The sequence below is a fragment of the Physella acuta genome, unplaced genomic scaffold (genome assembly GCF_028476545.2).
Source record: "Physella acuta isolate Inbredline_101_S28 unplaced genomic scaffold, ASM2847654v3 ptg000119l, whole genome shotgun sequence".
In the NCBI taxonomy this organism is placed as follows: domain Eukaryota; kingdom Metazoa; phylum Mollusca; class Gastropoda; family Physidae; genus Physella; species Physella acuta.
Genome location: NW_026731639.1, coordinates 764,280 through 772,230, shown reverse-complemented (window position 1 = coordinate 772,230; position 7,951 = coordinate 764,280).

Genomic DNA, 7,951 nt, shown 5'->3' with positions numbered 1-7,951 from the left:
GAATCTGTCTGGTAGACTATCACCACTGTACAAGCTGCTACAGAAAAATGCAACTTGGCACTGGGGTAAACAACAAGAAGCTGCTTTTAATACAGCAAAAGAGGCTTTGTCTGCTGACACCTTACTAACTCACTATGACCCAGGGAAAAGACTTGTATTAACATGTGATGCTTCACCAGATGGTGTAGGAGCAGTCTTGTCCCACATGGATGAGAAGGGTGACAGACCCATTGCTTTTGCCAGTAGATCTTTGAACCAGGCTGAGAAAAATTATTCTCAGTTAGATAGGGAAGGCTTAGGCATCATTTTTGGTGTTAAGAAATTTCATAAGTTTCTGTTTGGTAGGAAGTTCACCATCTTTACAGATCATAAACCATTGCTAGGTTTATTTGGAGAAAACAAAACCCTACCTGAGCATGCCTCACCAAGAATTCAAAGATGGGCTATCACACTAACTGCATACAATTATGAATTGAAATACAAACCTGGATCTGAGAATAGTGCAGATAGTCTTAGCAGATTACCTTTAAAGAACCAAAGCCTGAGCTATGTACCAGAAGATGTATTTGTTCTCTTCACTATCATGGATAACTCCAATATAAATGTGAATGATATTAAAAGAGAAACACAAAAAGATGAGTGCTTAATAAAAGTATATGAGTACTGTAAGAATGGTTGGCCTGAAGAGTCTGTGAATGATGACTTAAGGCCATATAAAATAAGAAATAAAAACCTTTGTGAAGATAATATAAAAGATGGAGAAGATGCAGTCCATTATCAGTTAGAGTTGCCTAAACAAAGTACTTGTAATTTAATAAATGATTATGGTGATATGGCAATTTCAAATGTTTTAAAGAGAATACATTAGTAAGAAGGAATGTGATCATCAAACAACTTTGCTAACATCATTAGCACTTACAGAAACTAAAAGGGTAACATCAAAAGAAAAGAAAAAAGATTTTTGCCATTGAATACACCCACTTCAAATACTGGATCACAGTTGCAAAGTGATATGGTCCAGAATATTACTCATAAACAGTATTTTTGGTTACCAGGAAAGCACTATCAGATTACCTGAGAAAATTGATCAATCAAAGAAATCTATGTCAATTAAGGATCTGAATAATAGCATAATACTTTCAGATGCCAATTCAAAAATAGTTCCATTAAATCATGACAACTCATGCATTGAAAGAGAATTTGGTGTTAATAAGAATGTGTATCTAAGAAATTATGGGAGAAAGGAAAAATGGATACCAGGTCAAATTGTTCAATGTACAGGACCTGTGTCTTATAAAGTTAAAAATAACTTGTGCAGATAATAAGTGTGAATCTATCAATCCCACCAAGTCTGATCAGTTCACACTAACTCAGTTTGTGCCACAACCAAGTTCTGTTGATATGAGTGAACCAAGTTTTCTGGAGTCAGAAAATGTAAATTCTGGAGTTAATGATTTAAATCCTAGACCTCCTGAGATAGAGAATCCAGATGGTCAGAATCTTGAGTCACCAAATCAGAAGCCACTGAGAAGGTCAAGCAGGACAATCAAAGTCCCAAATAAGTTAGACCTATGATTCTAAAGGTCAAAAGGACTTTGACATTATTGTTTTGTATTTTGATTATGTTGTAGCATATTGTGCATTGTTTGTAAGGATGTAATCTACCATAGTGTTCATGTTACAATATAATTGGTGATTTTAGGATACTATCAATTGTTCTATTGAGAGATGTGTTATTGTGTTCTAAGGGTAAAGGGATGTAATAGATTGAAATAATTGTGAGGTCAAGGGAACTCACTCTTCTGTATTAGTTATATTTATAATATTGTTATCTTGAGTGATGTCCCTTGTGTACTTCCTTCCGTCCTCTCTGGTATTACCATCGTGGTAGTTAGACCCAATTAAACGTGTTATATACAACCACAGGCTTCTGTCGTCAATCTATTATAATTATTACATAAAAGCTTGTTACTAAAACGTTTTTTATGAAATTTTCTTTGTAAATTTTCTCTTCAATTATAAATAAAGCGACGCAGGGTATGAAATAATGAAATGTGTTTATTTACATTCTTTAAATTAATTCAATTTAAATTCCTAATCTTTTGCGCTGATAAAATTCATTATTTTCTTTAGAATAACAATAGCTCTAACAATAACACGTCCCTAACACCTAAACCCGACTTCTCATGCCTACCATCCTGGGATCTGTACCACCAAAACCTACCATCCTGAGATCTGTACCAACAAAACCTACCATCCTGAGATCTGTACCAACAAAACCTACCATTAAGAGATCTGTACCAACAAAACCTACCATCCTGAGATCTGTACCACCAAAACCTACCATCCTGAAATCTGTACCAACAAAACCTACCATCCTGAGATCTGTACCACCAAAACCTACCATCCTGAGATCTGTACCACCAAAACCTACCATCCTGAGATCTGTACCACCAAAACCTACCATCCTGAGATCTGTACCACCAAAACCTACCATCCTGAGATCTGTACCACCAAAACCTACCATCCTGAGATCTGTACCACCAAAACCTACCATCCTGAGATCTGTACCACCAAAACCTACCATCCTGAGATCTGTACCACCAAAACCTACCATCCTGAGATCTGTACCACCAAAACCTACCATCCTGAGATCTGTACCAACAAACCTACTATGACTAGTTGAACCTAATGGCAACTCAGAGATCGAAGTCATAGATCGAATTGTTGCTTTTGTTCTCCGATCAATAACTTAACAAACCGACACATGCCGTTATTCTGATCGATAATTCAATCTATAGACTGATTGATTTACAAATCTGTTTGAATACTGAGTCGTAGTATCATATAGACTTAAGCCATTCGAGGCTTTAGGTCATGTGATTTTTCTGTAGGTGGCAAGTTGATACAGTGTTGATTTCTTCATCCCAACACAGTAGCAGCTTAACAAGTGTTCTCGTGAGTAGTGTGTGTGTGTGTGTGTGTGTGTGTGTGTGTCTGTGTGTGCGTGTGTGTGTGCATGAGGGAGGGGGAGGAAGGTTACAATAGAATCCAGCCCTGTGATTCTACTATCGTTTTACTCAAATATGTCCAGAAGGTTAATACAGTTGACAGCACGGAAATCTGCGGAAAAAAAGATACTTGTAGCAGCTGCTTGTAATATCTTTCAATTAATTCATGTTCAATTCAAAAGCTAGAGTTAAATATCTCTCAATTAATTCATGTACAATTCAAAAGCTAGAGTTTAATATCTTTCAATTACTTCATGTTCAATTCAAAAGCTAATTTAATATCTTTCAATTACTTCATGTTCAATTCAATAGCTAGAGTTAAATATCTCTAAATTACTTCATGCTTAATTCAAAAGTTAGAGTTGAATATCCTCTTTAAAAAAAACCTCTCCTATATAGAAAGTGGTAAATGTTCTTATTTGTCCTTTATTATTTCATTGTCAAATATTCACAGATCAAGTGCTAGAACATGGATGATATTGTCGTGGAGTTAAATAAGACTAGACCTAAAGAAACTGTAACAAGCCAATCACCGAGTTTTAAGTCGGGCAAACCGACCCACACTCTCAGCCGGCTCATGGTCAGTATTGAAAATGCTATCGCTAAATCAGAAAACAGATGGCCGGTATTCACGAATGACGTCATGACTTCGGGGTTGCGTGGCACTGAAAGCGATGAACGAACTTTGATCAGACACAGTGTCCACCAGCTGCCGGACCTAGCTAGTGCCAACAGCTCCTACAATTACGAAGAAATTTATCGGAGCAGAGCCACGCCCCTACTCACAGTAGGTCACGTGAACATCTCTATACAGCCGCATAGAGCCAGACGACTCAATGTGTTGTCCGACAGTGTGAACACACAGGGCGAAGCGCCACCTACACCACAGTTTATTTTCAAATCGCTTTCTAGCAATCAAAGTCTCACTTTAGGAGAAATTTCCGGAAATTTTGGTTTAGGTTCCCCTGCTCACAAAAGAAAGGAAGATTTACCATTCAGACAAACTCAGTTTTTTCATCTCAACAATTCCAATGGCCTACAAAATGTTTCACGCATGCGTACTGCTCCACACTCCATCTCGCACCACGGCCATAATGCTGCACCAGTACAGCACCAAGTTCCAGTAAGATTTCCACATGTGAAGAATTTAAGACCCAAGTCCATTTCTCCTTCTACGAAACAAAAAAATAATGAGAAAAAGTCCAGTCGTAAAATATATTTATTTCATTTTGAACACTCGTATGTGAATTGAACATCCTAATTACTATTCATTTGAAGATATCTTTCTGGCCAACCACACTGATTCGGCCATCTCTGTTGGCGGAGAGAAACCTGATGATTGTTTTTTTGACACAGAGGACGTTAAAACGTCCTTTGTCCATTTCAAATTGTGAGACCTTGTAAAAATAAAGCGTGGGGTGAAATCCCCTTAACTTTCTCGTATATTTTCATGTAACAGTGAGGATTTGGTATGGCACTTTCAGTGTAATCGGTTTATAGAAATGAACACATAGTGGCTATAAGTACAAACAAATCATCTTTAGATCTAGCAATCTATTTAGCAGATGAAATAGATATCATGTTTCTTGACCTCGGCATGTGAAGGGATAATGTGGTTGGCACTATGACCAGCCGCCTTTACTTTCTCTAACATGAGTAAGGTACCCATTAGAGCTGAGTGGACTCAAAGACGTTCCACTGTCTCAACCCATATTCAAGCTCGGGACTTTCGGGTTAGCAGTCTATCGTTCTACTGCTAGACCACGGCGTCCCCTATCTAGAGGCGTATAGCTCTTAGAATAGGCTTTATGGGAATATTATATAGGATTATCAAATTCTCAAGGATCTTGAGAAATCTGAAATAAAGTAAAATAGCCATTAGTGTTTCTGGAAATCGCACAAAAGTTTATAAAAATCTACGGACAGACAGGAGCCAATACTTATTATACATACTCTTTTGTCCACCTAACTCAAGTGGTACTCAGGTTATCGGTATTTCAGAAACTGGATACATAGTAAATTACCACTTCCGGATATTGTAGGTTATTCAAAAGTTAAAATTTATCAAAGTATAAGATCGTATACTTAGAGGCTACCAAAAATTTCGTCTACCTAAAGTACTCAAGTTATCGTGTTCCCACTTCATGGTAAGCGAAATGGGCTGAGAGTTTCAAGAAACCTACGCCTACAATCTGATACTTCTACGTGGAATTGTGTCTACATAACTCAAACGATACTCGACCTTTGATATTATTTGCTCAACCAGTGTCTGCTGCGTTGGTTAGCTGAGTCATGTATTCGTCAAGTCATTGCGTCTTGTTTATTCGTCACATTCGGTTTGACCTTGGTATCTTACCACGTTTGTTGGCCAACTACATAGTAACCAATTGCCGAGGTAAAAAATTATCAGTGGGCCCCTTCTTCAGCCGTTAGACCTCAACTGAGTTCAATTTGGGCAGCAGTCCACATTTAAATCTATCATCAATGAGGATGGTGGGGGGGGGGGGGGGGGGGGAAGGTGACAACAAAACTGAAAATTTACAGAGGAAAAAGGTTAAGTTTAGAATGTTAGTATTTCATCCGTCAATAAACTACAGGGGTGGGGGTGACGCCTAATTTAACAATTTACTACGAAATAATGATATTTTTTTTTGCACTTACGTAGAGTTGCGCGCTTTTTCTACTTGGAATAGTATAATGTTTTCACAAATTGACACCACTACGCAAAAAAAAAAAAAAATCAGTGTTATTATCTAACTGACCAGCACGGAATACACCTTCCACCGAAGAGTATTGGGTCGAAATTTGCAAATTGATTTATCAAAACTAAATTCATATCAAGGATATTACTATCTATACCAGGGGTCTCCAAACTACGGCCCGCGGGCCGTATGCGGCCCGCGAGGTCGTCTCATCCGGCCTGCGGAGATCTTTTTGTCCACGGAATAAATGTTTGTTTGTGATGGCTGAGGATCTTTGCCCAGAAAAATCAAAGACATAAACTGGCCCCCGAACTGAATTTTTATAGTTAATGCGGCCCTCAGACTGAAAAAGTTTGGAGACCCTGATCTATACAATAGCATATGAGTGTGAACAATCGTGTGTGTGTGTGTGTGTGTGTGTGCTATGCATATGGGCGAGTGTTTATGTTTTATATATATATATATATATATATATATATATATATATATATATATATATATATATATATATATATATATATATATATATATATATATATATATATATATATATATATATATGGGATCCGGACAAAAGGCCGACATGAACAATAGGCCGACATGGACAAAAGGCCGACAAGACAATAGGCCGACAAGTTTTATAAACAACAAACTACAATTACAAGTCCATATATAGGGAAGTCACAGGGGCAAGTATACACAAGTGCCCTACTAATACCACAATATAATCATTATGAAAGAAAATATGTAAAAATCCAAGTGCCCAAAGACAATCTGCACTATGAAAGTTGAATGTTTTAAACATGGTGCCTCCAGGTATAAGTTCGCACACCCGCCCCGTGATGTAACTGTTGGTACCAATACCCCAGAGAATTTTAAGGGTGTTTCTTTCACCATCAGCGTAAAACGGGGCGTGTTTGTGGTTATGTGTACAAACTAGCGCCCCAACAACTAAGCCTTGTTAGTGGTTTTGGTTTTGTAAAAAAAAAAAATCTATTACAGTAGTGATGTTCTACAGTGGCTAGCACTCACTGTTATGTAAAAGCAAACAAGTTAATAAAAAGTCTAGTGACAATTTAAGCGCAATTTCCTTATGTTATCCATAACAATTTTAAATCGAGATAAATCATATATTCAGCAAATAAATAATGCAACACAAGTAGTTTTAATAATTCAAAACAAAATAGAAAAAATATTTATTATTTAATAGGGTACAAAAATAACGTTTGAATTAATAAGTAAAAAATAAAGACAACTATATTAACCTATATCAACGGAAATACTTTTATTTTAACGAGTAGGCCTACGTCTACACGATGCTCAGTTTAAACAAGTTGATAAAAAGTCTAGTGACAATTTAAGCGCAATTTCCTTAATTAATTTTTTAGAATTCACAGACCTACGTAAAAATCCTTTCGAACCTCCGCTCATTCGCTATGGTAAAATCCTTTCGAACCTCAGCGCTTTACGCTAAAAACCTACACGATGCTCAGTTTAAATTTTAAAAAATCCTTTCGAACTTCCGCTCATTCGCTATGGTAAAATCCTTTCGAACCTCAGCTTTGCGCTAAAAACCTACACGATGCTCAGTTTAAATGTTCTTAATTAATTTTTTGTGACCGAACGAAAGGATATTTTTGAAAACTTTCTTCGGCAATATTGTTCTAAATTATGGCAGGAATCGATTGGTAAATGTTTCAAGTCGCTAAGTGGTCTGGTTGCCGAGATATGGGAAAAAACTGCATTTTTCGAGGATTTTGGCTTTTCCGGGAAATCCAGGAAGGAATTCCGGGAATTTTTTGGCCCACAATCATCGTCGGAACTTGCTTAACATATTTGCTTTGGAACTAGTCCTCGATATTGCTTCGTTGAGGAGGAGATACGACTTAAAGCTGCGGACACACATCCATACATCCATCCATCCAGAAATGACGAATTATTAAACGCAATTGCCAGTATGAAAATTGCGCTAAAAATATATGCATGAGTTGTAGTGTGAAAGATATGGAAACGTTCAAACCACTACCATGACTTATTTCCCCTTTTTTAAATAGTCAAATATGTGTACTCTTAAGCATCTTTTAACAGATTTGCACTAAACAAATTGAAAGGCAATTACTTCTCTTAATTATTATTATTATTTATAATACATAATAAAGAATGATATCGTATAAAAAGGAACTGTATTTAAAACTATTAATATAAATAAAACAAAAACAACATTAAAATAAACATAAC